At 39.9% G+C, this 27,284-nt stretch overlaps 1 protein-coding gene and 1 pseudogene across 9 annotated transcripts in view; both read left to right on the forward strand.

Moving 5' to 3' along the window:
• Nucleotides 1-27,284, forward strand: part of ZNF407 (zinc finger protein 407) — a 455,477-nt gene that overhangs the window by 50,276 nt on the left and 377,917 nt on the right. The window lies entirely within an intron of this gene.
• LOC111557421 lies at nucleotides 11,193-11,360 on the forward strand (annotated as a pseudogene).

A 27,284-nucleotide genomic window follows, 5' to 3' on the forward strand; every position in this document is an offset into this window, starting at 1 on the left:
TGGATATATGTTTTCCAATCAAATGAGCTGGTTGCTTTGAAATTTTATGAATTTTCTTTGAAATTTTCCCAGCTTGGCTTTTATAGATTATGCTGCTTTAGTTAGAAGGGATTTCAGGTTGAATCACGTTAAAAGTTTATTCAAGAGGCATGGTCTCAATTTTCCATATCTTGAGTAACTGTAGAATCTTGTAGCTATTAAAACTGCCACTTGCCAACTGAAGTTAGTAATATGAGTTTATGTTTAAACATCTGGAAAATACCGGGCCTTTTTTTATATCTTGGTTTCAAGATTAAGAGAAATTTTTCCCCATCTAAGTATAATATTAATATATTTGTAGAACTAATATTACTAGCCATAAAGATAGAATCTGTTTTGTACTCAGAAAGTTAGTGTGTGAACTGTGGGTTTTAGAAATTAAGTGGATTTCACCGTCATATATTGATTTACTGTGAATTCATTTCAATTTCAGTAATGTCTTTTATAAAATAGTGATGTTGAAATCAACAAGTTTGAAAAAATTATTTCTCACATAATTCACACATTAATTATTTCAAGTAAAAGGGCTATCAAACTAATATGATCATGTATACTAAGTACTTCCTTATAATAACTTATTTAAATAGCGTATGTTATTTGAAAGAAATAAAACAAGCTATTTTAGTTTCTTTCTGTTTTGGAAAAAATTTGAATTTACGTTGTTGGTCTGTGTTTTATCATGAACATACTAGTACATTATTCATTAGAATCTTTTTGTTTGATGAAATTTATACCTGTTGAAATAATTTTAACCAATGGTCAGTTACTGAAGCATCATTAACAATAACTGAAATTAAATCATTGCATCGCAATGATTACGTTAAGTCTTGATAATTCGTGGAATAGTTCTGATACTGAGCATTTATATTTTAAAAAAGAAATTGGTAGTAGACATGCCATTAGATCATTGATATTGAAGGAATATTTGAGGAAGTATAAAATATAGGATACAGTTTTACTTTCTTGCCCATCAAGAATGACATTATTTACCTAGAGTGTACTTAGCACCCTAAGTCTTTCTGCTAGTCAGATCATGCAGTAAATATGGCAGAACTCTGATATTTAAACAGAATTCTTATTTTAAGTTTTCTCTCTAACAAAAATTAAAGCCGTGTTCTGGCCAGACTTTTTTCCCTCAATTTTTGTTTTCATTTTTATGAAAATTCTTTCAATGCCAGGCTGAGTAAAATACGGTACCCAAATTTGGATTCTCCGTTTAGCTTACAATTTGGTCGCTAAAGGCACTTGCTGAGTACTCTGACTTTACTTTTAGTAATAGTTTTGGAATTTGTGTAGCTACTTGTTTTAAGAATGTAAGTCTTGGGATACATAGGTTAATAAGATCAAGAAAATCTCTTAGTGATGGAAAGCAATTTATATGGAAAACAGAAAATTAGTTTAAAAATAACATTTTAAACTACTAAATCATATATCTTTACAGGTTTGAGATTGTGAGGCTGATATAATAAATTTTATCTTACTGTATCTAGGATTGTTCATTTTTCTGGTCCACTAAATTAAGCACAAAGACTACAGGTTTTTTACAGAGAAACATGATATTAAGCATTTGCTTTAACTGTTCATTTCCAGTAGATGGCTACAGTTCACTACCAAATTGAACTTATAATAGATTTTTTACAGTAACTAAATCAGAAGATGAAGGTTGAATTACTATAAATGAGCTGCCCTGTACATTTTTCTTATTTCGTGTGCTTAGTCGTCTAGCATCGTTATTTTTAAAAGAACATCTTTTTAAAATGACTGAAAAGTGCTATTTTCGCTGTGTCCTCTTTGATCAGTGTGTAGTAATGCCATTATTTATTGTTTCATCACAAATTGTTTACTTTTAAAAATTCTGTATTATGTGAGGAATACTAGTAATTACTGAATTATGTAGAAAATTGTACTGTTATATGAGTTCTTTTTATACAGTCCATAAGTTATTGCTTCCCTAAATTCAATCATTTTATTTTAAAATTTATTTTAGCTTTTATACTGAAGCACCGTGAGCCATTTACACACATATATATGTGTGCTTCAAAAAATACATGTTTTTCATTAATATGAATCGGAACTTAAATATCCTAGACATAATTTAATCAGGCTACAATAAAATACATACAAGTTTACTATTTGGAAGAATATTTGTTAGCTTATAAAGTACTTAAAGTCCGCCTTGCGGTTGGACGTGTGTCTGTCCACTGGGCTGTAGAAAGAGCTTGTGAGCCGAACACTGAGATGATCAGTATCACTATCGACTTTTCACCCTCATCCATAAATATCACCATGTGGTATCTGAGTAAATGAGCCTGAATTTATTGTGTATGTGGGGGTTTTGAATGCAACAAAAAATGTGAAAAAGACTAGACTCCCCCCCCCCCCAGGACTACTGTGTGATTTGTCTTCTTTCACTGAATATTTGTTTTTCTTTATTTGAGTTGTGTGTGTGCGTTGTGTGTGTGTGTGTGTGTGTGTGCGCGTGCACGCACATGCACATATATAATATCGATGTGATTTTATGTCCTGCAGGTATTCGTTGAACCAAGCAGTTCAAGGTTTAGCTTTCTGTTTTATTTTACAAGTGAAAATGTTGCTTTTGTGTGGTACTGTAAGACTGTAATTTCAGATCCTTTTTTAATCAACTGCCAATTTATATGGCTGGCTACAACTGCTTAATCTATTATTAATAAGCATTTTGCTCGGCTATACAAATTATAAAAATAATGCCAAGGTTCTAGGAGAATTTTATTTTCACACTTAAGAGTTTATTGTATAAATTTCACATTCTCCCTTGAAGACAAATGAATTATTTTGTATTTTTTATTGTTGCTACTGTATATATTTATCATTATAATAGAAGCCTATTAAGAATTGGGCTGCAGTTGTAACTAATTAAAAGAAATTTCATTCACACATTTTGTTAAGGGATACTTGGAATATTCAGATGAGTCTTTGTGAATCAAAGGGACTTACACAACTTGAGTTAGGTTACTTTCCATAAAAATAACTGACTTGTTTTTCCAAGACACTTAAAATTTAGTAAACGTGAGGGTTTTTTTTTTTTTTCCTGGTATGCAGTTCATTTTTTATGGATGTGTGTTAGTGTTCATATATGTACCTGCATTTGGACACACACATGAGTAATCCTTTATTTGTTAAAGACCTTGAAGGACAAAGGATGTTTGACCCCACCCTGAGACCATGCAATGTAAGTTTACAGAAGGATCAGGGAACACAGATTTTAATAATGCAAACAATATTAGTCCTGTCCCCTCTGGCGTTTCAAACCTGGACGTACTGATTGTATACTTTGATTCCTAAACCATGGAGATCTATCCTATGCCCTCGGGAGCACCTGGCCAAGCTAAGAACATTTCAGTGATTACAAGGATAGTGCCTAGAGGGCAATTAAGGGACAGGGCAAGAGGCAGCCCGCGATGAGTCCCTGTAGCCCTGTAATGAACCGCAGAAAGGGAAGCAGAGACTAGGCAACAGTGGTGGCTCAGACGGACGTTGTTGAGTAATGTGGAGACTATTTACTGAGCATATTATTTTTGTGGTTTGATATTTATATAATCAGAGGCAGATATTTAACATATCCTTTCCAATTGTTAATAATTTAAATTTTATTGATAAAAGCCATTGTTGTTTATTAGGATTGCTTTTTACTGTGCTGAAACTTGATTTAAGTGATATACTTGCTTTGAATGCACTATTCTAGGAGGTTATTTTCCTAACTGTTGAGCTTGTACATGTGTTTTTCTTTTACTGACGTACAGTAATTTGAGTCAGATATTTCACTAGCTTTTTTGTGTGTGTCTGTGTGGGCTTCCTGTTTGCTTATTCATTAAATTTTCTGAGTTGTTAATATCCACGGTGGAAAGCAGACTTTCCTTGTTCAAGACTGTGAAAGCTGTAAAATTGAGGGTAATCTCTTAAAATATATCTTTTTTGGGCATAATTATATAACAAGGATTATAACAGAAGGAGCATTTTGTGTAGTATGTGTAATTCACACAAGAGTGTTGATTGATTTAAAATCTCATTTATTTCACGATTTCACGGCTGATTGTTCTGACTCCTATTTGTTGCTTACATGCACGTTAAAAGCATATAATGCAGGTGTATTTCTGTGTGATTTCCTCTTTGTCCACTTGCATTACTGTGGGCAAAAACAAAAAGAGAGTGAAGAGGAAGACTGCTATGAGCATGAGATCTGGCGCAGTAAGCCGAGTAATCTCCTTTAGCTGTGGTCTTGCACACAGGTATTCACGTGTGGACGCTCCTCCCTCAAGGCCTTTGCTGTGTATAAGCTCAGATATGCTGGCTGGGCTGAGCCCAGGGAGAGCTGACCTGCCCTGAAGCATTCACCTTCAGAACACTTGGCTCTCAGCTCCCTCTTCTCTGCATTGTGTGAATCACTTCTCCTACCGCACGGCCGCAGTGACCACCGCACTTGTTCTGTAAATACGGACTGTCCCCACTGGGGAGAGTCAGCCGTGCAATTTCTTGCGTGACCACCAGGGGGAGTTAAGGAGTGTCCCTAGAATTTCTCCCCCACTTCCAAGGTCTTCCTCCCTCATTTCTTAACCTGGTCTCCCTCCCCACCTCCCTTCCTTTCTTCTTTTCCTTCCTTCCTTTTCCCTCCTTCCCGTCCCTTCCCTTCCCTCTCCTCTTCTTTCCTTCCCTTCCCCTCCTTCTTTTCCTCTTTGTATGTGGAACTGGAAATATTACTGTAACCTTACCTCCCAGCACGGTTTAACATCACTACAATATAAACAGCAGTTCATCTTTATTATTTTTTTTTAAGTTGCTTAGTAAACGTCCTGTGTTTTCCTCACTGCTATTTTCATACTCACAGGATGACAAGGTTTTACAGTTTTAATGAGTAAAGAACTCTTAGGAAAGTATTACTACCTAGGTGAACGTTGAATGGAGTTTAAAATACTACAAAGGAAAACTGTGATGTATAAAATGTCAATATGATGATTAGAAATGATGTGTGTAAAAATACTGTAAAATAACTATTTGGAAATTATTTCAACCTACTTTTGTTTTAATTAGAATGACTCCGAGAGATTGTGAATATTCCTAAATTTTTTCTTCTTAATTAACGTATGTTTAGGGTGGCCTGGACTTGGGCTTATGTTACATGATTATTTGTTTGGAGTATTCTCGCAAAAACTGGTCGACATTTATTCAACTATGATAGCTACTAAATTTGATCTAAACATCCATAAAGAAGATATTTTAGCTTCCTCTAAACAATAGCTATTAATGTAAATTTCAGTAAGAATTTAAAACGCTGTGTGTGTGTGTGTGTGTGTGTGTGTGTGTGTGTATGCTTTAAATGGGGTGGTTAAAATATAATATTCATATAATGTTTTCTTACTTTTTTGTATATTCATCTGGGGAAATTTGAGCACATATTAATATTTTTCTCCCTAAATTTGTCTTCTCTGGGTATTTAAAGATCATGGATTTTTGAAATAGCTAGAGAACTTAACGCTGGTATGTCTTGGGCTTTATTTCTGATTTCATAAATACATAAATTTTTATTTTTTAAAGATTGCATTTTAATGATTTTCATTTTATCCTCAGGATTGATTCTTTTGTTTTTTGTAAAATAAACCCGTTCCATTGTTCATTGAAATGCCTAACATATGCAGAGTTGATTAAGCACCATGTAGGATGTTAGTTATTACAGAATAAATGCATATAAAAATGTATGTCTACTTACAAAATTGGAAAAAAAATTGTGAAATAAAAAGATATGTCTGTCTTTTACTTAATTTTGAAGTTGTTAACCCTGCTTTCCTTAGCTAAAATTCATGGCTGTATTTGTATTTGTCTGAACATTGTAGGAAATTTATTTATATAGTTGAATGGTAAATCGTCTTAAAATTATGCTGACAATGGTTGTAGGAGCTATGGTTGATCGTTGTGTTGGAGAAAACAAATATGGTAAACATTTGCGAATCTTTTAATGATTATATTTCTTGATAGCTTTCATAAGAAAGCACATAATTTGTGATGACTTCAATAAAAAAAAAACACGGCAGCAAAAGTTTTTGAGTTAGCGGCAAAGTAAATGGGGCAGGTTTTGCATTTTGAACACAAGTGTTATGAAGTGTGATTGGATTTGTCGTGAAAGTGTGTCAGTATTAATAAAAGTATTTAGGTACAAGTTTGCTGGGCTTTGTAGCCTTTTTAAGGTTAAGGATTGGTTAATGTGAAAAGTCACTTCTGTGCATTTGGTAGTATACAGAAAATGACAAATATATTTCTATGCGTTTTGGATTATTATGCCATTTCTTATTTCAAACCCTTTTTGTCAGGACACCAGGCAAAACAATGATGCTTTGAGGACGTAATTAAAGATATTGTTCAAAGAACAACTTTCTGCATATTTGAATTATTACTGTCATCAAAATCATACAAATATGGAAATATGATTGCCAGAAGCACATAAATCAATGATCAGCATGGCCTCAAAATCCAATAAATATGTAGAGTTAAATACTTTAAAATGCAAATTGTGTCTGATGATTTGCATATGGTAGAGTTTAAAGGGAATTTGTTGCTTAACAACCTCTAAGGTAGCAGTTAGGGCTGTGGGTAAACATGGATTTTTTTATTCATCATTGGTCAAGTTGCACATGTGATAAATGATGGAAGAGACTGCCTTCCTTGGTTAAAATGACTGCAGTCTTCACTGAATCCTAAACTGCCTTGAAGTCATCTGAATAATTAAGAGTTAATTATTCTTCATCCATCTAGATCAGAAAAGGACAGATTTAGGGAAGGAATTTATAATTTTTGCCTCACGTCCTGTCATGTCGTAATGTGATAAAGTAAACTGACTCCAAATAATATCTAGTGACCTGATAGTAATTATGCCTCACAAAACATTTCTGTTGCGGTGTTTTAATTGCTTACATCGATTCTGGAAAGTACACATTAACAGACTTATAAGTTTAATTGTCTCCAAAGAAAGCAGTATAAAATCCATGTTCTATCACTGCTCTGCTTTAAGTTGGTCGCTGGGTCCAGGCCAACACAGCATGGAAGTTTCTGTGTGTTCTTGTGGAAATAGCAAGCAGCGACTCCTAAAATGTTGGTGGAGGAGATTATAGACACACTGGGAACAATTATTTTAAGAAGTTCTGTTCCAAGGGCAATGAATCTAAAATAGGTGAAAACCCATTTTAATTTGGAATACTGAAATAAAAAAAACTGTTTAAAGAACTTCGTTTTCTCATAATTAATGTAACGATGGAGCAGATAACTCATGCAGATTTACCAATAATGCACATTATTTTGAGAGGCTGAAAGAAGACGCCGGAAAGTTGAGAAATAAACTGATTCATACCCTTATTATCTGGTAAGAGCAGATGGCACAGAATTCACATAGAAAACCCAGAGTCTACTTAGTGGATTTTTTACCACATGATTTTCTTTGAGAACAGACTGTTTTGTGAATGTTTACTGATCACAAGAAGAATTGTAATAAAGAAATCAATATGCATGATCCCTTTCCATGTAGTACAACAGGGTTACACTGTTAGGTTAAATACAGGCAGCTTTCCTTTTCAGAAAATCAATTTGCTGTGTAGCCTGCAAAGCTGGTCTCCTCACAGAGCCATTTTGTGTTGTGCACACAGTAAATTCTGTATTGGCACCTTCAAATAGTATTGACTTCTCAGAGGCTGTGAGCTTAGTAACCTGACTTTAAGAAGAAAGGCCAAGTCCCGTAATGATTTAAAAAAAAAAAAAAAGGTATTATTTCTCTTTTCATATTTGATCACAAACTAGTCTTCTTTAAAAAGCCATTCCTTGGTTTTCATATTTTAAAAAGTAGAAATGCCAAGTGGGATTTTAGTGAGCAATATAATTTTTATATTCATTAACTCTGTTTCCATCCTGATCAAGTGTTTCCACGTTCCCAAGTTACCTGCCTTTCTCAAAAGCACATTTTTAGGGTAAGCAGCAATTGTTGCTTATTTTGAAAAGTTGGAGTAAATGTGAAAAGATGACATTATGTGATAGTTTCTTTGTCACTTGCCTCCATTTACAAACAAAACAAACAAAACCTATTTTAGAGAAGAAAGAGTTTACTGAATACCCAGAGTCCCTCAGTGACTATATGTCGTGGTTACTAAGGCAAATATTTAGGGAGCACGTGTGAAAACGTTTTATTTTTAGATCCTTTCCTCCTCACGCTAAATTTGGCTCTTAAAACGCTTGCGCCATTTTTGATGTCGCTGTTTAATTTAAAAGACCAACCCTCCCATTTAATGATCATATTTTTATGAAGTGGTTCTGCTCGGTCCTGACTCTCTGGTTTCTGCCAGCGCAGTTACAGTACGTTGTAGTCACCCTGGGCTGCCTCACAGGGCTGTAAGCAGTGTCTGTGTTTAAATCAAAAGTACGAGCTTGGTTTCCAGTGGCATCAGCTGGGAGACAGCAAAGCTGGATGCCTTCAAGTCTGCAGCCTTGTGAGGTCCACTTCCTGTTCTTTGGTTCCAGACACTCTTCGATCTTTGCAAGACCTCTTCTGTGTGCTGCAGCGTCTCATCGTGAGTTTTCTGTTAATGAACATGCACACTGAGATTGTAACTAACTGGAAGGGCTTTAACCTGTTAAATTTTACCCCAGCTTTTTAGGGAAGTGGTGACACCCATTAGGCTAGGAATGTAAACCAAGTAGACTAAATGTTATCAGTGATTTCTGTATTTTAATCAATCCGTTCCCATTTTCCCTCCTCTTCTGTTCGTGGGACCTTCGTGTAATAATAACGGGCCTTGTCGCACAAGAGCGGATGACCACAGGAAATGCTTTGAGAGTACAACGTTAGGTTTGGAAAAGTTCCCAAGCAGAAGGAGAAATAGGTAGGTTTTGGTTAGGCTGTGTATACTTACCCATGTTTTAAATGTTTATAAGTACCTCTAACATTTAAAAAATAAATCATCACTTATCAAACGAGTTTACTCTTCAAGGAAAACATTCTTGTAATAGGCACAGAATTATCCAAATAATAGTGTAAACCAAGCCAGGCATAGCAGCAGACAGAAAAATGCATTCAGCCGGTAGGATCATGGATTTGTTTGATTCAGGTAATTGAAAGTGTTTCATACTATTATTGCAACTTGAAGGCTTGTTTAAGTGTCTAACTGTCAGTCACTTTGGAAGGTGAAAAGTATTCAATTGTCACTCTGTCAGTCAATAGAGATGAGAACTGTCTGCCTAATGGATTTCTTTACATGGATGTCTGCATGGAGGCAGAAGTAAAATCAATGTGTTGTCATGTGCAAGCACACAGCATCAAACTGCCAGGTGAATTGCAACTGTATTTCTGTAACATCTACATTCTTGGATTGTTTGTGGAAGGCCGACACGGGTAGTGAGATGCATAGGGGAAAACGGGTTTTGGTATCGTCTGTGTCCATGAAAGCATCTACCCTAACCTCTAAACTCCAGTTTTACGTGAGTTCCAATGAATGGGCTTCTTCATATCATCACGGCATTGTCCTTACATTTGAGGTCCTTGTTTGCCACTAAGTAGCTCTTCTTTGTATCTGTGGCCCCTAAAACCAAATCATACTTGTGCGCTGGAAGTGACCTAAATTAGTGATTCCTGTTTTAGTAGAAGTTTTATCATCATCTGGTATAAACACATAAAACCTTACCAGATTTTTTGATGGAAGAAACTTGAGAGGTATAGATCAAAGAGTCGATAACCTTCATGGTATAAGGCCTTTTTTAAAAAATTGGGGGGCAGAAACTAAGGAAATATTTAATGTAAAGTCCTACATTTAAGTTGAAAAATTAGCCGTGCAGGAGTAGAATGCAGGTGCAGGCCTGACAGTGTGTTACGTAATGGTGAACTGGGAGATTTAGCTGGTAACAAACTAAGCAGTTAGGAGGATATTGCAGAAATGTAAAGGTCTGCAGCATTCCCCCCCCCCCCCCCCCCCCCGTTCACACAGTACCTCAGATAATTGAACCAAGTCTTGGAATGTCACAAAAACTCTGGCTAAATGCCGACCATCCTAGGGAAGGTGACAGAATGCAGGAGGAGCTTTCGTCCCATGATCAGGTGAGGGACCCTAGAGAAAATTCAGGGGAGTAGGAAGGAAGTGGCACCCTTCCTAGAAAAAGAAGGTCCCCTCTCAAGTATGGCTCACGCTGGAAGTCAGACACAGATGTCAGTAGGTCGACACAGGAGCTTTCTAACTCTGAGGGCGTTCTGCCACAAAGAATTGGCACCTGGGCGGGTGCAGGAGCTGAACTGTAGTCGGCCACCAGGCAGTGCAGGACAGGACGGGGTGGACCAGCTCTGCAGAGACTCTAGGATCTTAGAGCATGTAATGGGTCAGAGGGCAGTTTTGGGGGAACCCATGTCGGGTTACAAACCACATTTGTCCCATGAGTAACATTGAACAAGTAGCAATTATCAGTGATCACCACGGTCTCTGAAAAGAAAGAACATGTTCACATGCCACATCATGACCCATAGGAAGTATGTTAAGCACTTAAAAAAATGAGTTTTTAAATCTAGTAACTGATTAAAAAAAAAAAAGGGCCTTAAGAGGGGCTGGGATTGGTGAATGCCATCTTGCTTTCTCACTGCTGCCCCTCTAGCTATTTTTTTTTTTTTTTTTTGTTATTTGTACCATTTATTGTCTCCTACAGGTAAAAGATTGTACATTCCCAAGCATAGAGTCACAGTGAGTGAGTTTTTTCCATAGAATGTGTTGCTGTGCAGCTAAGAACCACACGGGTAGGCCAGGTAGGGCCTTGTTCCCAGAGTGGCTGGGCTGATTGGGTGTATCGTTTCTGTCTTCATGACAAAAGATGAGGAGGCCCCAGGTTTGAATCTGGGTTCTGTCAGTTCTAGTCACGTGACCGTAGCCACCTTTTCCCCCCAGGTTTAGCATCTGTGTTGTCTGTAAAATGGAGGTAGTTGCAAGGAATAAATGACACCATATGTGTGGACTATCTAGTGCTTTTCGAAGAGTAAACAGTGAATTGATTTTTTTTCTGCACACTTCATTTCTGGTTCTTTACTGTGTGTTAAGATTAGTTTGGCTGGGTAGAGCAGAAATACTAAGAAGTACTAATTTCTGTTGGCTTTAATATGATACAAGCTTAGCTTTGCGCAGTGACAGTATCGTAGCCAATGAGGTTTATCCGAGGCGCGATTATTGCTAATATGATACAAGCTTATTTCTGGCTCACATAAAGGAAGTTGGTCTGGTGTTTGTTCATGTGATTAGAGATCTTGGCATCCTTGTTCTGTCCCTGTGTCCTCGAGCAGGGTCTTCACCTTCTAGGTCACTTTATGGTCCAAGGGAGCTGCTGGGGTACCAGCCATTGTATCTGTGTTCTAGGCTGAGGGCATGGTGGCCGTCAGAGGAGAGGTCACCATCTTCCTTGAAAAGAACCCATCTGGAAGTCCCATAAGACACTTTGAGTTATAGTTCATTGAGCAGAGCTTGGTGAGGTGCTGGTCAGAAATGTTGTGTTGTAGCTGGACACACCGCCTGCGTTTCAGGTTCCAGAAAGGGGTGCGAGAATTAATACTGTGAGGCTGCTTGCAGTTTCTGCCAACCTGTTCATGTAATACTCACCTTACTGCGATGCACACGTATAATATCTACACACATATGAACTCTGAGAGGTTGATGATAATAGTATTAAAATAGCACCTTATATCCACCACTCAGTTGAAGTAGGATGTTCAGTTCCTCAGAAGCCTCCAGAGCCCCTCCCCAGATACATCTTACTCTCTCCCCCCGTTGGTAACTACTGTTGTCACTTTACATGTTTGCTAATAAGCTGCTTGATTTTCTTTGTAACTTAACCTCCCGGCTGGATCTTCCTAAACTGTGTTATTTGGTTATTAAGTGAGTTAGTGAGGGCAGTGCTGCTGTTAGAGACACGGGCTCCCCGGGAGTTCAGCGGAGCCACGGGTCACGACCCAACTTCTGCTTCCTTGGGCACAGAGCCCCTTCGCACGCTTTCCTGGGTGAGACCCCGAGTCCCGCGGCATTACATGGTGCCCATGGTGAGGGGGCATCTGGCTAGACGGCTGTGCTGGGTATCCCGTGGAAGTGTGGCCGGAGGGGTGCTGGCTCTCTTTTCTGTTTCCAGTCTGGCCATTTACTGCTTTCAGCTGCAGGAGAGGCCAGAACAGAACATCTTTGTGGGCAGAATAAGTGTCTTCAGCTTCTCCAGGCAGCAGGACATAGAACTACCCACCCCCCCCACCCCCGCTCCGCCCCCGGTAAGAAGAAGGAAGATAGAGGAGCTTTACCTGCCTCTCCTCTCCCTGCCGCAGACAGCCGTCGCCTCAGTCTGGGGGGAGCTCTGGTCTCCAGGCGGTGCCCCGTACCCAGGGCTGTGTTGCTCCCAGTCTCACGGAGACATACAACGTGGTGCTCTCTCAGGGTGCACAGCATGGTGATTTCACGTATGTACACACGCAGCGACGTGACTCCTGCAGTAAGGTTAGTTCGCACCCATGTTGTCTGTTTCGCCTCTTAGTTTATCTCCTTTTGAGGGAGCTCCTCCTGCAGTAGCTTCTTTTTTTAAAATTTTTTTTCAATGTTTTTTCATTTTTGAGAAACAGCATGAGCGGGGGAGGGGCAGTAAGAGAGGGAGACACAGCGTCCGAAGCGGGCTCCAGGCTCCGAGCTGTCGGCACAGAGCCCGACGTGGGGCTCGAGCCCATGAACCGTGAGATCATGACCTGAGCCAAAGTCGGACGCTTGACCGACTGAGCCACCCAGGCGCCCCCTGATCCTGCAGTAGCTTCTTGAGAAAGAGTACAGGGAAAGTAGGTGAACGGAGACCTGGTATTCTGAAAATGCCTTTATATTATCGCCTTGGTTGACTGGTAATTTGCCTGGTGTTTCGGTACCTGTTGCTACGTACAGATTACCACACGTTTAGCTGCTTGCGAGCACACCCACTTCTACAGTTGACAAGTCTGAGCATCGTGTCTCAAGTACTCCCGTACGACGTGTGTGTTCTGTGTACTGGGTATCCATGTGCCCTAAATACTGTAAATCTGGGAACAGGGTCCAGATCTTCTATGGAGAGCCTATTTCCCAGTTTCTTACCGGGTGGGGTACACGTCCCTGTGTCTGCATTTGCTTACAGGGTGTTCCTCCGGGAGTGCCCCGAGTCCACCCCAGTCTGCTGAGGTTCTGTCCCCGATCCTGTGTCTCACTCCCAGGGTTCCCGCTGGTCTCCCGGAGGCTGCGGTGTCCAATTCGTAGGCTGGAAAACAGCGTCTTCTCCAGCTTTGTTGTCTTGAGTGATCACACCCAGCTTTTTGACCATTTCTGCTGATGCTTCAGTGGCTCATCCTCACTCACACTGTCCTCATCCCTCTACGAGGGCTGTTTCTCCCCATACGCCACCTCTCGTCTTGTGTCTGCTCCGTGGCCTCTAGCCTGGCTTGCATACAGACAGTGGAGGTTACTCAAACCGGTGCTTTTACCGTGTTGATCCTTTCCTGAAAAAAACTAAAATGCCTTTCTTGTGTGTATTACATTCAGTTTAGAATATTCTGTCAATCGTGAACGTCCCTTCAGTTTTCTTCAGTACCGTTAGCTTTGATGACTCAATGAAAATCACTGCCAAGCCCCTGATTTCCAGGCGTAGTGCTCTTAATGATAGACGGCTCTCAGGGACTAACACTAGCGGCCGTTACATTTACTGGACATTTCCAATGTCTGGTAGTGTACTCGTCTTTTATGCGTATTACTGCACTTAATCCTGACGATGACTGCATTAGGTGGGCATTTTTATTGCTAGATTGGAAAAAAAATGGAGACTTAGGTTAGGTGTCTTTACCAAGTATATTTGCACATGGTTGGAGCCAGGATTCAGCTCTCTGATTGTCGAGCTCATAGGTGCCCACATCTCAGATGGTCTTGACAAGCATGGAGAAACCCTTGTCTGTCCTGTGGTTAAGTGCCGTGGGAGTGCACCCTTCTGTGTGCTTGAAGCTGATTGAGGATTAGGAATACTGGGAGGCCACTGCAGCACACACACGTCCAAAGGTGCCATTTTTAATTTTAGAGAGTTACTTTGCTATTGATAGAATTAAACCATGTTTTAAGTGCTTTACCCTATGAGAGAAAGATTGTTTTCTCATAGAACCTACTCCTTCCACCATTTTATTTACTTAACTTTGAGGAATCCACTGTGGCGTGGGCTTATCAAAGTGCTTGCCTTATTCCTTGTAGTCGTCTTCTTTGTTCCCAGAGTTTGGAGCTGGCTGGGTCATCAGAACTGTAATACGAGTAGTTTCCATCTTCTGGGAATTTTTACCTTACCGTGTTGTTAGCCAGAGTTCTGTCTCAGTGCCCTTTGAAGTCTGTGTGCATAAGGCCGTGCTGGGGGTTGGTTTATACATCTGTTTCCATCTCTCTCTGTTTCCAGAATGGCTTCTCCACTTGCTCAGACACTTCCTCCTGCTGCCCCCACATGTGACCTCCATGTTTTTAGTTGACTGATACTTATTTAAGCACGTTTAAGTACCCAGCACTTACTGTAGATTTAGAATACATGGATTGGATTTTGCTAGAAATGGAAAATGTGATCTGTAAACAGTAAACAGTAAAATTTTGTTAATTTTTTTTAACGTTGATTTCCCCACGTATGAAGTTGCCTTTTCTATTCTGATGTGCAGACGGTTTCTTCTGAAGAATCAGATCCTTGAAAAATTCCCCGTTTCGCAGAATGCAGAGGGACCTGTGCTGGTTTAGCACATATAATCTGTTCGTTCATGTTAGTTTGAAATGTTGTTCTGTGTGCACCAGACGTATCGTGGACAGACCTCTGCGTTTCTTCCGGTTACGTGCCAGTGTGACTAGTCCCATGGCCCCCCCTCCTCCTCTGAGGCTGTTTGAGGGGCCTGTGCCCTCCACAGCCATGTCCCAAGGCCTGTCGGCATTTGGAGCTGCTCTTGTAAGGGGCCCAGTGTTCACTGTCCATTTGTCTTCTGTCCCCGCCTCCCACCCTGCTGATTCCAGTGGGTGACGTCCTTACCCACAGTTCTCCCCGACCTCTGCATGCGTGGAAGGCACACATTGCCTCTCAAGCCTCTTGTGCCCTTTGTCATGTTCTCTAGCCTCTGTGGTGGCGGCCAGCTTCTTCTAGGCTGAGTAGGGAGGTCTGCCCTCCTCGATGTGGGTGGGCCTCACCTCGTCTCTGGAGGGCCCTTGAGTAGAATAAAAAAGTGAGGGATGGGCAGCTTTGCTTTCCTACTGAACTGCGTGGTCTGTCTTTTCTTGCCTCAGACATCAGAGCTCCTGGTTCTAGGACCTTTGGACTTGGACTGAATCACACCCCTGGACGTCCTGTGTTTCCAGCCTCCAGACAGTGGATCGTGGGACTTCTTGGCTTTCCTAACGACATGAGCTGATTCCTATAATAAATCTCCTCCTATCTAAGCATCTGAATATATTCCATCGGTTCTGTTTCTCTGGAGAACCCTGACTAGTGTAGTGTCTGGAAGATACTAGTTCAAATCCCATTTCAAGGGCTCTTGAGATTGACTTGAGATAAACCTGTATGGAAGGTAGGCTGGATAAGCAGCAGCTTAAACATAACAAACATTCATGGCTTTTAAGACATTGGTGAATACATGCTTTTTCTAAACAAATTTTTAGGCTTCTAAGGAAAAAAAAAACCCATGCAAATAAATAATTATTGATTTCTGTTAATGATTCTGCCTTAAGTTAGGGCAGAGAAGTAAAGTGAAACAGACATGGTACAGAAGAGGAGTAACAGACTCTAATATTTTCTTACCTTCTTTCCCAATTTTTGTTAGTAAAGTTTTTTGGTGCTTCTGCCTACATTGGAAGAGTATGAGCAGAAGAAAAGAAGGGTCTTCATTATATTATTAGGTGTCATGTTATGATGGTCTCATTATTTATTGGGATGTATCGGGTGTTGGGATGGGTGCCATCGTCCCCGGCATGGAGCCGCAGGCAGTAAACGAAGGCGCCGCCCTGTGTTGGCACCATGAGAGGACGGAGTACAGTCGGCGGAGAAGTTTCCTATTGCTGCTCCAACAAAATACCGCAACCTGGTGGCTTCAGACGACACGTTTCTTTTCTTATAGTTCTGGCGGGCAGAATTCTAAAAAGAGTTTCAATAGGTGACAAGGCAGCTGGCCATGGGCTTGGTTCCTTCTAGAGCTCTGGGAGCTGATCTGTGTCCTTGCCTTTTCTGGCTTCTAGACACTGCTCACATTTCTTGGCCCATAGCCCTGTGCTCCGTTTTCAAAGCCAACAGAGTAGCATCTTCAGATCTCTTGGACCTTTCTCCCCATTTCACTTGTTAGGGACACTTGTCATTACATTGAGCCCCTCTGGACAGTCCATGGCAGTAGCAGGGTCCTTAATTTAATCATATCTTCGAAAAATCTTCTGCCTTGTAAGGTGCTGTGTTGACAGGTTCTGGGGATTGAGACCTGGACCTCTTTGGAGGCCGTGATACCGCCTGCCGCTGGCGGTATGTAATTCACATTTACAAAACCCGTGCGTTTCCTTGAGACCATAGAAAGTCAACGGGTGTTTATTAGAGGGTTTGTTTTAGTATAAAAATTCTGAGGATTAAAAAAGACCTGTTCATTGTAATTTAAATATCCTTGCATTTTGCATTCACCTTTGTATCCATGATTCGTTATTTACCTAGTTGTATAATAGCATACATAGGTAAATTGTTAGTTAGGACACATGGTTCCAAATATTTACACATGTCATCAATGCCCTCTGACCTACCATTTAAGGAAGCTATTAATGTATTCTAGAAAATATGTACCTATAATTTTAAAGGTGTAAGCAATCCTCACAGAAGCTAAAATCTCTGTAACACATGGATTTAATGAAGAACTAAATATGATGTATTCTACAATTCACGTTTTGGTGCTTCGCCTCACCTGTATGAGTGTTCAGCTAACTCCTGTATTCCTGGGGCGTCTCCGACTTTTGTTTCAACCCTTCCGTAGATGCCCTCTTCACACTGTCACCACCTAATGTGCTCCTCCCAGTGTCCTGTGCCCCTCCCCTCCCCCACCCCGAAATGTGTGCTGAAGCTGGGTCAGCCAGGCTCAGTGGCTAGGGAGAACCGGTGGTTGGACATTCAGGAATTTTGCGAGTTAGGTGCTAATACTGTTGGTAGCTTGAAATTGGGATCGTTTACACCATGGAAATGAGCGAACGTTCGTGATCTGGTCCCTTCCTCCTTCCCCCGAGAGCAGGTTTGCTCTCAGGCTTCTAAGGAAACAACAACCACAGCAATTGCGCAGAAACGCCCCCCAGTTACGGAGTCCTGTAGTGCTTCTGCTCTGAGTTAGGGCAGGGAAGGGAGGTATTAGGGAACAGGAAAACGGTATTTGGGGTTTCACCACTTGGCCTGGTAGCTCCTGTGAGAGCTGGAACTTAGCGTATTCTGGGTACTTCTGTGCTTCCAGACTCAGCGCTCAGTATTCGTGACGGTCGTCTGCGTGGTCCTTCAGATACTTGTTTCTTGGCTTCTCCAATGCTAGAGTCTCCGGGTATCTTTTTGGTTCTGTTTTGTTATCTCTCCGCTCCTTCTCTCCCACCCTTTGCTTGCCCCCTGCCTCTGCCTGTCTTGCAGTGTCCCTCCCCTCAGTGCTTGCTTCTGGTGTCTAGTCCCTTGTCCCTGCATTCCAGGCATCATTAGGTTTTTTTCTGTGAAGGGCCAAATAGTAAATGTTTTGGACTTTGTAGGCCACCCCGTCTCAGCATGTGGTGCAAAAGCAGCCCCAGCAGCATAAATGGACGAGGGTGTCCGTGTCCTATAAAACTTGATTTCGGAAACGAGGGGCAAGCTGCGTTCGGCCTGAATATTGTAGTTTTTGTTTATTTGTTTACATTTTAATTTATTTTTAAATAATTTCTTCATCCAACATGGGGCTTGAGCTCCCAACCCTGAGATCAAGAGTTACATGCTCTTCTGATGGAGCCTGGCTGGTGCCCTCTGAGCGTTGTAGTTCGCCAGCCTCTGATCTGATCTATACTCTCTCTTTGGGCGATATCCTTTCCTATCATGGCTTTACAAACTCTCCGTGCCAGTCTCCCGAGTTTATCTCTAGCCCTGATGTCTGCCTGCCTGCCTTCGTCCCTTCCTCCCTGCCTCCCTCTCTCCCTCTCTCTCAAGCCCCAGACTTGTTCATTTTACTGCTTATTTGAGATGTTTGCTTGAATATTCTGAAGGCACCTGAAGCTTCAGGTCAAATTAGAGCCCCTTCCTTTGCTTCCGGGAACTTTTGTCCTACTTCCTGCCTCCCTCCTTTCAATGCTCACAAGCCACATTGGCCTTGAACTTGCCAACCCTGTTTCTGCCTGGCTTGTACTGGTTCTTTTCTCTGCCTCCACTGCTCTTTGGCTTGTTTGTTGACATTGGGGTGCGGGTTTAATTGCCTTCTCTTGACTACTTATTCCTCACTTAGGCTCTTAATTTTCCTCATGGTGTCACTTACCTAGAAAGTATTTTGTTTGTGTATTTATTTCTTTCTGTCTTGTTGGTGCCTTCCTACTCAAGTGTAAGTTCCCTTTGGTCAGGAACTATTTTCATATCCGCAGCCTTGTAAGAATTGCCCTCTGGCATTGTGGGTCTTCGCTTACCATGTTTTACTGAAGGAATATATATTTTCTACGTTCTGGACATTGAGAAGAACACAGAGATATGTGTCTAATATGAGAAATAGAGACAAACAAAATAAATGTAATATAAAGCAGAGTGTTAAAGGGATATATAAAAAAGGGAGATAAAGCTTTTTGTCTTTTCTATTCTCTGTCCTTTGCTCTTTATTTTCTTCCCTTTTTGGGGATAGTTTTTTGCTTTTTGTTTTTGCTGCTTTAGTCCGTACCCCACTGAGCTTTCAAGTTCTGCCCTTTTTTACTTTTGTTTTAGTGGTTATCTTGGTGATTACCATCTGCATCCTTGACTTATCAAAGTTGAATATTAAGTGGTACACTTACCTTTTTTCTAGACAGGGCAAGGGCCTTGAGTACTTTAATCCCAGTTACTTCCTTTCTGACGACTAAACTGTTGTTCAGCATTTTAAATCTGTACGTTTCATATGTGTTGACAACATATAATTTTAAATCTTTTGTTTTTATTTTCCTATGAGGATTGTTACATGTATATAACAATCAGACATAGTTTAGATCATTGTAAAGTTCATTCATTTTTTTTTTAAAGTAGTCTCTACACCCAGTGCAGGGCTCAAATTCACAACCCTGAGCTCAGGAGTCACACGCTCCTCCCTCTGGGCCAGCCAGATGCCCCTAGTTTAGATAGTTTTAAAAAGATAATTACTCTTTGGGACACCTGGGTGGCTCAGTAGATTAAGCATTTGATTTAGGCCCAGGTCATGATCTCGTGGTTTGTGGGTTCAAGCCCCACATCGGGCTCTGTGCTGGTCGTATGGAGCCTGCTTGGGATTCTCTCTCTCCCTCTCTCCCTCTGCCCTTCTCCACTTTTGTGCTCTCTCTCTTTCAAAATAAGTAAATAAACTTAAAAAAATAGATACTATTTTGCTTACATGAAAATAAAATATGTACATTTACATATAGAAAAAAAATAGAAATACATTTCTAAAACTTATTCACATTCAGGATCCACTACTTCTGAATTACTTTTTGACTTACAGTTTTCAGAGCCGTGTTTTCTCATGTGATACTGTCCTCTTTGCCATCAAGTATATGCGTGAGAGAGCATTATTTGAAAGAATAAGTCACTATTGTCTCTGGGATATTTTTCCAGGCAAGGACATTCATGAGGGCCCGTGGCAGAATCTGACAGGGCAGCAATCCAAGAAACTGACTTCCTGTCCTGCACTTTTCCATCGTTCAGCTAAATGGACTGAACAGTTCCTCTCACAGGGCTTCTGGGTGAGCGCAGCCTGAGCTGGGCCACAGGGCCTCCTCCCCCACCCCTTCTATGTTGGAGATCCAGTGAGGACAGTTGTTTTAGGCAGGCGGTATTCATTTACCTTTACCTCCCTAGTTATCTTTTCATTCCTTCTGTGTTTCTTGACCTATTTATGATAGAATTCCTTCTTCCTGAAAAATACCCTTTTGTGGTTTTTTTATTTGAGTTACCATTTTATGCTTTAGTGTTTATCTGTTGATGAATTATTTTATATTTTATTCATCTGATAATATATTTTTTTAAGATTTTATTTTTAAGTAGTCTCTACACTCAAGGTGGGGCTCAAACTTACAACCCTGAGATCAGGAGTCGCATATGCTACCAACTGAGCAACCTAGGCACCCCTCATTTGATAATTTTGTGGGTTTTTTTTTTTTTTGCCTTAATTTTGAATGGTATATTTGCTGGATGTAGAACTTTGTATTTAGAATTGAGTAGTTGTAACAGAGACCTTATGGCTTGTAAAACCTAAAATACCCTCCAGCCCTGTTCAGATAAAATTTACCAATCTCTGCCTTTGAACTTTGCAAGAGTCATTATTTTAAAGTCTGTTTCTGATAGTTCCAATATTATAGCCTTGTTAGGTCTGTTTCTGTTGCCTGTTGTTTCTGTTGGTTTTTTTAAATGTGTTTGTTTTACTGTTTTTCCTTTCCTCTTATGTTGGTCATTTATTTTTTTAACGTGATGGGCATTTTATTAATAGAATTATTAGTAATAACTTGAGATTTTCTTCCAATGAAGATTTATATTAGCTTCTGCCATGTATCCGGGGGTATGGATATTGGCCATCCAGGCTCCTCTCAGTTTCATTGCTTGGGTTACAACAGTCTGAGGTGGGCGGTGGGACTTTGATGGCCTCTTGCCTCTGGTTTACCATGCTGTTAGGTTACAGTTCTTTGGGGTTCAACATACGAGTTGGGCTCGTTGGAGACTTTCCCTTTCCTCCCTCCCCCAGTCCCGTGGGGGACTCCAGCTTATATCTCCTGAGGTCCTGGCAGCCGTCAAAAGCACATGTGGCCTCTCCGCCATCTTTGCTGAAGCACACGTGCTCCGAGGGAAGCAGCCCAGATGCCAGTTTTATCTTCATGAGCTTATTGTCACGATCCTCTTTTTTCCCTCCAGTCCCGGCCACGTAATTTTTCAGTTTTAATTCTTCACTGTCTTTGGTCACACGTTTTCCACATTTTGTTCAGCGTTTTTAGCTGTCTCCTGCAAGAGTTGGTTCAAATTACGAAGTTTGAAATCAGCAGCTCTCATACAGTTTGAACTTACATGCATTTCAACATTTCAGAAGTTTGGCTTAATTGTGAATTACATTTTTTTCAAATGGTAAGCTGATTAGGAATTTATTCCCTTTTTTCTTCATGGATGGGGAGTTAGGGGTCTAAAATAAGATTGATGTAAATATTATGTACATCTACAAAATGGCAGACCAGATGATTATATACATGAATATATGTTTTTGAAAATTGACGTCGGGGTTTTATTTGTGCTTCATTTGTAACGTATATAGAAAAGTTCAGAGATGCTGAAGAGGACATTTTTGAAGCCTGTTGAGGCAAAATTAAGGAGAGTGACATCTGGAAAGGAGATGGGGACATGATCCGCCTGGGGGTCGGCTAGTAAGAGGCTATGCTTCCTCTTGTTGTTACCTAAAACAACAATCTTTCTGACTACTTTGTTAACTGGTTGGCTGGAATTTGCATGAGAGCTAAGGATATAGGAGCAGTTAATTTTATTCCCAGTTTTTACAAAGACTTCATTACCATCTAGAAGTGACTGATTCACAGAATCAGCCTGGGAGGCCTACCCTCCCATCTGAGCCTGAGGCTCAGATCTTTTATGTCCTCAGCATTCGCTTTAAAGCCAGACTTGTCCAGTGTAATCCTGTTGTCTTTCCATCAGTGTGCTTATCTGTAAGTGAATGCCTTTGTGCAGGAAGGATTCTGGTTCTCATTCTTGCTCGTGTCTGCAATCATTAGAGCGGTTCCTGGCATGTGGTAGGCACGCAGTAAATAGTTGCTCATTGCGTGCATGGGTAAAGGATTGAAAAGTTTGTCAGAGAATGCAGAAGGTTCTTGTAATGGTTGCATAATCCCTCCTTGAATATACTGAAGTTTCTTCTAGATTGGAAATTTACTAGGGGCGCCTGGGTGGCTCAGTCAGTTAAACGTTCGACTTTGGCTCAGGTCATGATCTCACGGTTCGAGAGTTTGAGCCCCACGTCTGGCTTTGTGCTGACAGCTCCGAGTCTGGAGCCTGTTTCAGATTCTGTGTCTCCTTCTCTCTCTGCCTCTCCCCGACTTGTACTCTGTCTCTCAAAAATAAATAAATGTAAAAAAAAAAATGAGATTGGAAATATACTACCTCTTAAGGAAGTCCATTCTGCTTTTGATTATTTCTTACAAAGTTTTTTCTCATAGAAATTTGCTTTTCTGCACCTCCCAATTGTATCACTTTGGGTTTGTACACATAGGAATCACCTAGGGCAAGCGTAATTCCAACGTCATTAGTTGGTTGTCATTCACTCTGCCATCAGCATTGTCTCTTCTCTGATCCTCTCATTGGCTCTGAACCTCCCTCCCCACTTTATGTTTTAATCCCTCCTAGGAAGTGTGTTTTATTTTTTGCCAGTGTCCTTTGCTCCCTAGGTCAGTCCAGTACTTTTAGATGAAGTCTGATCTACCTATGTGCCATTTCCCTCACTTGTAATATTGCGTGTACGGATTGAGAACTTTCCACTCTACAAGCTTTTCAGACAGCTTTTCCAACATGCATTTCTTTCCAATTTACATTTCTATTAATGAAAAATAGGTCAGAACACCAGGCAATAAAAGTGAAGGGGTTTCTGAAGTCACCAAAGAATTCTCCTCAGAACTGAGAAACACCGAAGTCTTTATTATAAGAGTGTGAAGGTGTACTTTGCGTGACTCTCAGATACAATTCATTTTATTATTATTTTTTTTGGCAAATGTGGTAAGGAGTGATAGTTGAAGTTAGTTTATATGAAAGACGTCTTAAAATCAAATTTACAACTTTGAATAGATGCAGTATTTCTTTTAGATTCATAGTTTTGAAAGGAATCTGAAGGCCTGCCCAAACCTGTAATTCTTAGTGTTTGCCCCACCACCCTGGCTGTTTTTATTTCCAAAACTAACATTAAAAAAATATTGAAATATAATATCATTCATCTTAAGTTAAAAATACAAAAGCCAAAATACGTGTGCTCGTTTATTGTCAAACTGGAGATTTGAAAATCTAAGCACTCTGTGGTTTCCAGTACTTACGTTTTTTTTGTTTTAATGATTTTGGATAGTCATGGCATAACCATACTTTAAAACATTTTTAGAATCTTCACCTCAGTGCAGATCAGATGTGCGGGATGTCTTCTGTGTTTTGCACTGCACCTGGCAGTAGACAATGGAATGTGAAGAGACACTGTGCCTGGTCTTGTAGAGTTCACACGCAAAAACCAGGTGAACCAAGAACTCCAGCACCTCGTAGGCTCTGGGACAGAGGGGGAGGGCCAGGTGGAGGGCAGAGGGGCCGTGAGAGCAGAGACCACAGCACCTCTCTCCTCGTATCTTTTGCTTTTGCGTTTTTGCTTATTTTCCTTCTTTGTGAAACGTGTTCTACATATGCCTCCTGTGCTCACTGATATTTAAATGCTAAGTTCTTCGTGTGTTTAGGGTGTTGTGTCAGAAACCTCACGTTTGTATTGTGTTATCTTTACGGTATTAGATGCCTTCTGAGGAAACATGTGTACGAAATATGACACTATTGGAATGGCTTTAGTACTCTTTAAAGATTCCCATCCTAACTAGACATTTTTCATGGTTTGTCAAACGGGAATCACCACATTCCATGGTGAGAAATATCACTACCCTGTATACGAAATGCTTTGACATCTCCTGCTTTTAAACATTGGCTCTTGTTTTGTTTTGTTTTGTTTTTAAATGAGAGAGTCATCAGGTAATGTCATACTTAGTGATTCACAACAATACCGCTAAGTAAAAACACAAACTTCAAAGGGACGTAAGTTGAATGTATTCCAAGGACATAGAATGAACTTCTTTAAATAAGATTCATATATAATCGTCTCAGTTGTGAAGATATTTGAACTTCTCGTGTTGCCACACTTACCCAAAGAGGGAATGCATCAAAGATTGAGTCCCCTATTGTCCACGCTGTGACTGAAGTTCTGAAAGTATTCTTCCCAAGTTTGCAGCGCGCATGCTCTGTGGCGGAATATGGAAGGGGTCAGCACACTGAAAAGCACATCTGAATTTGTGAATGTCGTTGGTTATTTGGAGGAAGAGGCAGGCGCATTAGCAATTTTTCGTTGGGGCACTCAGCTTTACACAAAGCAAGTAACTACCCAGAGGACCAGTTGAACCAACTCTTTGCTTTGAGAAGTGTGGTCAGAAAGTCAGGAGACTTGTTTCACGAATGTCATTAGAGGAGCGCATGGGTTGTGCTTCGCCTCCTTACAGTTGTCCGAAGACACACGGGCGTGACTCTAGCGTCAGAGTAGCATATCTGCATCACTGTTTCTCTAAATGGGATAAATTGGTCACTTTCTTTCTTTCTTTTCTTTCTTTTTTTTTAGCGTGGTCACACAGCTCTGGAATTACTTGGTTTGATGTTTCTAGCTTAGCATGGTTTTGTAAGGTGCTTTAGGAAGCTGATAACTAGAAATGATCAAAGCCCCTCTTTTTTTTGGTCAGAACTTACTACAGTAGAGAATTTCGTTATTATGATTCCAACTTGGACTCTAGCCAAGGTGGTCTCTTATTTAATGTAACGTAAGAACTTCATAATATCGTGAAGTCACGTATATTACAATGACTGCTCTGTTTTTCTATCTAATGTTCTGGTTTTTTTTGTTTTTTTTTTTTTTTTTGGCTCACGGTTTAAAAAGACAAATTTAGTCTTTTTTTTTCTCATAGCATTTACTAGAAAAATCTCTTGTGGATTGGTTTTGTCAACTTTTGTCTTGCCAGGAGCATTTTACAACCGGGTGATCTGTGCTCCGATACTGTGTTGAATTGGTGCCTCTGGTGTGTTGGACGTATGTGTGCACATTATGTGTTGGGGTGTACCCATTGTGTTTGTAAGAAATATCTGGTGGGTTCTTCAGGATTTTGAGTGGGTGGGCTCTAATATTTGTTTCTGCTTGTTGATTGGTCAGCTTTTGTTAGTATGTCCTTGCTAAACTACTGGTTTGCTTTCTGAAGATGTAATTGTAACCAGGTGTGTAAGGTCAGGGTAGAAAGCAGTTTTATGGAGCTTTTGTTCTAATAGCGTATAACAAATCACTGGAAATGTGAGTCATCAGCAAAAGGCACTTTATAAAGCAAAAGGTGGAAAACTGTGCAGCATTGCAAATTTTATGGGGCAGAAGTATTTATTGCTGTCAGAAACTGAAGTTTTTGAATTAGCGTATACTTTTATTATGTTTTTGCAATTAGGAATATCTTTATGGTGTACAAGATTCCATTTCTTTTTGCAGAGAAATAGGATTAGTCTGGGACAACTAAATATTCGACCTGGTATTAAGCATTTAAAACTAACATTAGTTATCATTTGCTGCGGGATGATTTGTGTTTGGTCTCTTGGAGTATAAGAAAGGTATGAATTTTTTTTTCCTCCAGAGAATACTTACGTCTGAATTTTGAGATAACTACGCAGTGCTTCTTTTATTCTCTCTCATATTGTTCCTATTTTAAAGCCAAATGTAACAGTGGGCTGTTGGCCTTGTCTCATCCATCTGAGTGAATGAGTTGTGTTTGTAGAACATACAGACTATTTTTTGCTTGAAATCAGCATTTATGATTTATGGCCAACATGTATGTAACCCTGATTTTCTATTGAGAATGATCCTTATTGTCTTTGTGTACTAACTCAGTGCAGAAGCACTTGTCTGTTTTGAGCTAAACCAGACCTCTTGTAAAAAGAATCAAATTATTTCATCATGTTGAAAATGAAAAGCTATAATTACTTGTAATTAGCCTTCAGAATTTTTGAAAATTGAGGAATTCTATTCCAGAGGTTTAAGATCACTCCAAATCAGTGCCTTTGGAAAATAGGAAATAATTTTCTGTTCAATTTGAAATTGATTTAATTTATGCCTTTGACAGCTATTTTGCTTTGATATTTTTGTAGTGGAAATCATACAACTGTGGTGATTAGTGCTATAACTTTTTGTGATATCATACACTAGTTTGTTCAAAACCTGGTCTCCTGCTTCTAACAAGTTTCTGTAGAGTCTGGATTATAAAAGATGCTAAGTAATTATTTTTGAGCCCACAGAATAATAGTACATGAGGAGTTTGGTAGATTTTTTCAGAGGTTTCTAAAGTTTCCGAAAGGAAAAAGTGAGGACTCTTTTCCAGACTAACAGACTTTTTTCTTAAGATATTGGGAAATTTGTATATGCTTCTGTAATTTGTTTAAAAAGAGCTTCAAGATAAAAGCACTTTTTCTCAGTATATTTAATTTCTGAGGTTAAATTTCAAAAGTTAAATATAAAAACTTCTTACTAATATCTTAATTTTTACTATATGTTTCTAAAAAGATGAGTACTTACTATTTCACATTAAAACACTCTGGATAGATTTTACTTATTTCACACCTACTATTCAGTATACCGGACAACCAGTAGCTTTCAATTTTTTGACTAGTTCAGCAAGGAAAGAACTTTGTTCTCTGAGGAGCATTTTCCTCAGGATCTGAACATTGTAAACTGAGTATTTTATGGTGGAAAGGGCGTTATGTTTGCATAATGATTTGGAAAACAACAACTCATTTGAATGGGCCAGGTTTAATCACAGTTCATGGAAACTGGGGAGGAACTTAGTTTACCTGAAGCTTCTGTGCATTGTAAAGGTGGCTTCTTTGTTTAATGAGCTAGCTTAAAGTGGATTCTAAATTTTATTATTTAATATTTTTACCTTTTGAAGCTTCCTAAGAGCACCCCCCCCAACATATCAGAACTCACCAGGTGGTTTCCCCTCTTGTAATAGTTACGGCCTTCAGAGCACGTGTGCTGGACTATAAATCTGTGTTTCCTTGACTAGTTCGTTTAATTGGAATTTTGAAAAAACTGATCACATTAAACATATTCTTTATTTTCTTCTTTTTTAAATGTAATTGAGCGGAGGAGGAACAGAGAGAGAGACTGAGAGAGAGAGAGAGAGAGAGAGAGAGAGAGAGAGAACCCAAAGAAGGCTCTAGGCTCAGAGCAATCAGCATAGAGT

The sequence above is a fragment of the Felis catus genome, chromosome D3, assembly GCF_018350175.1.
Source record: "Felis catus isolate Fca126 chromosome D3, F.catus_Fca126_mat1.0, whole genome shotgun sequence".
In the NCBI taxonomy this organism is placed as follows: Eukaryota; Metazoa; Chordata; class Mammalia; order Carnivora; family Felidae; genus Felis; species Felis catus.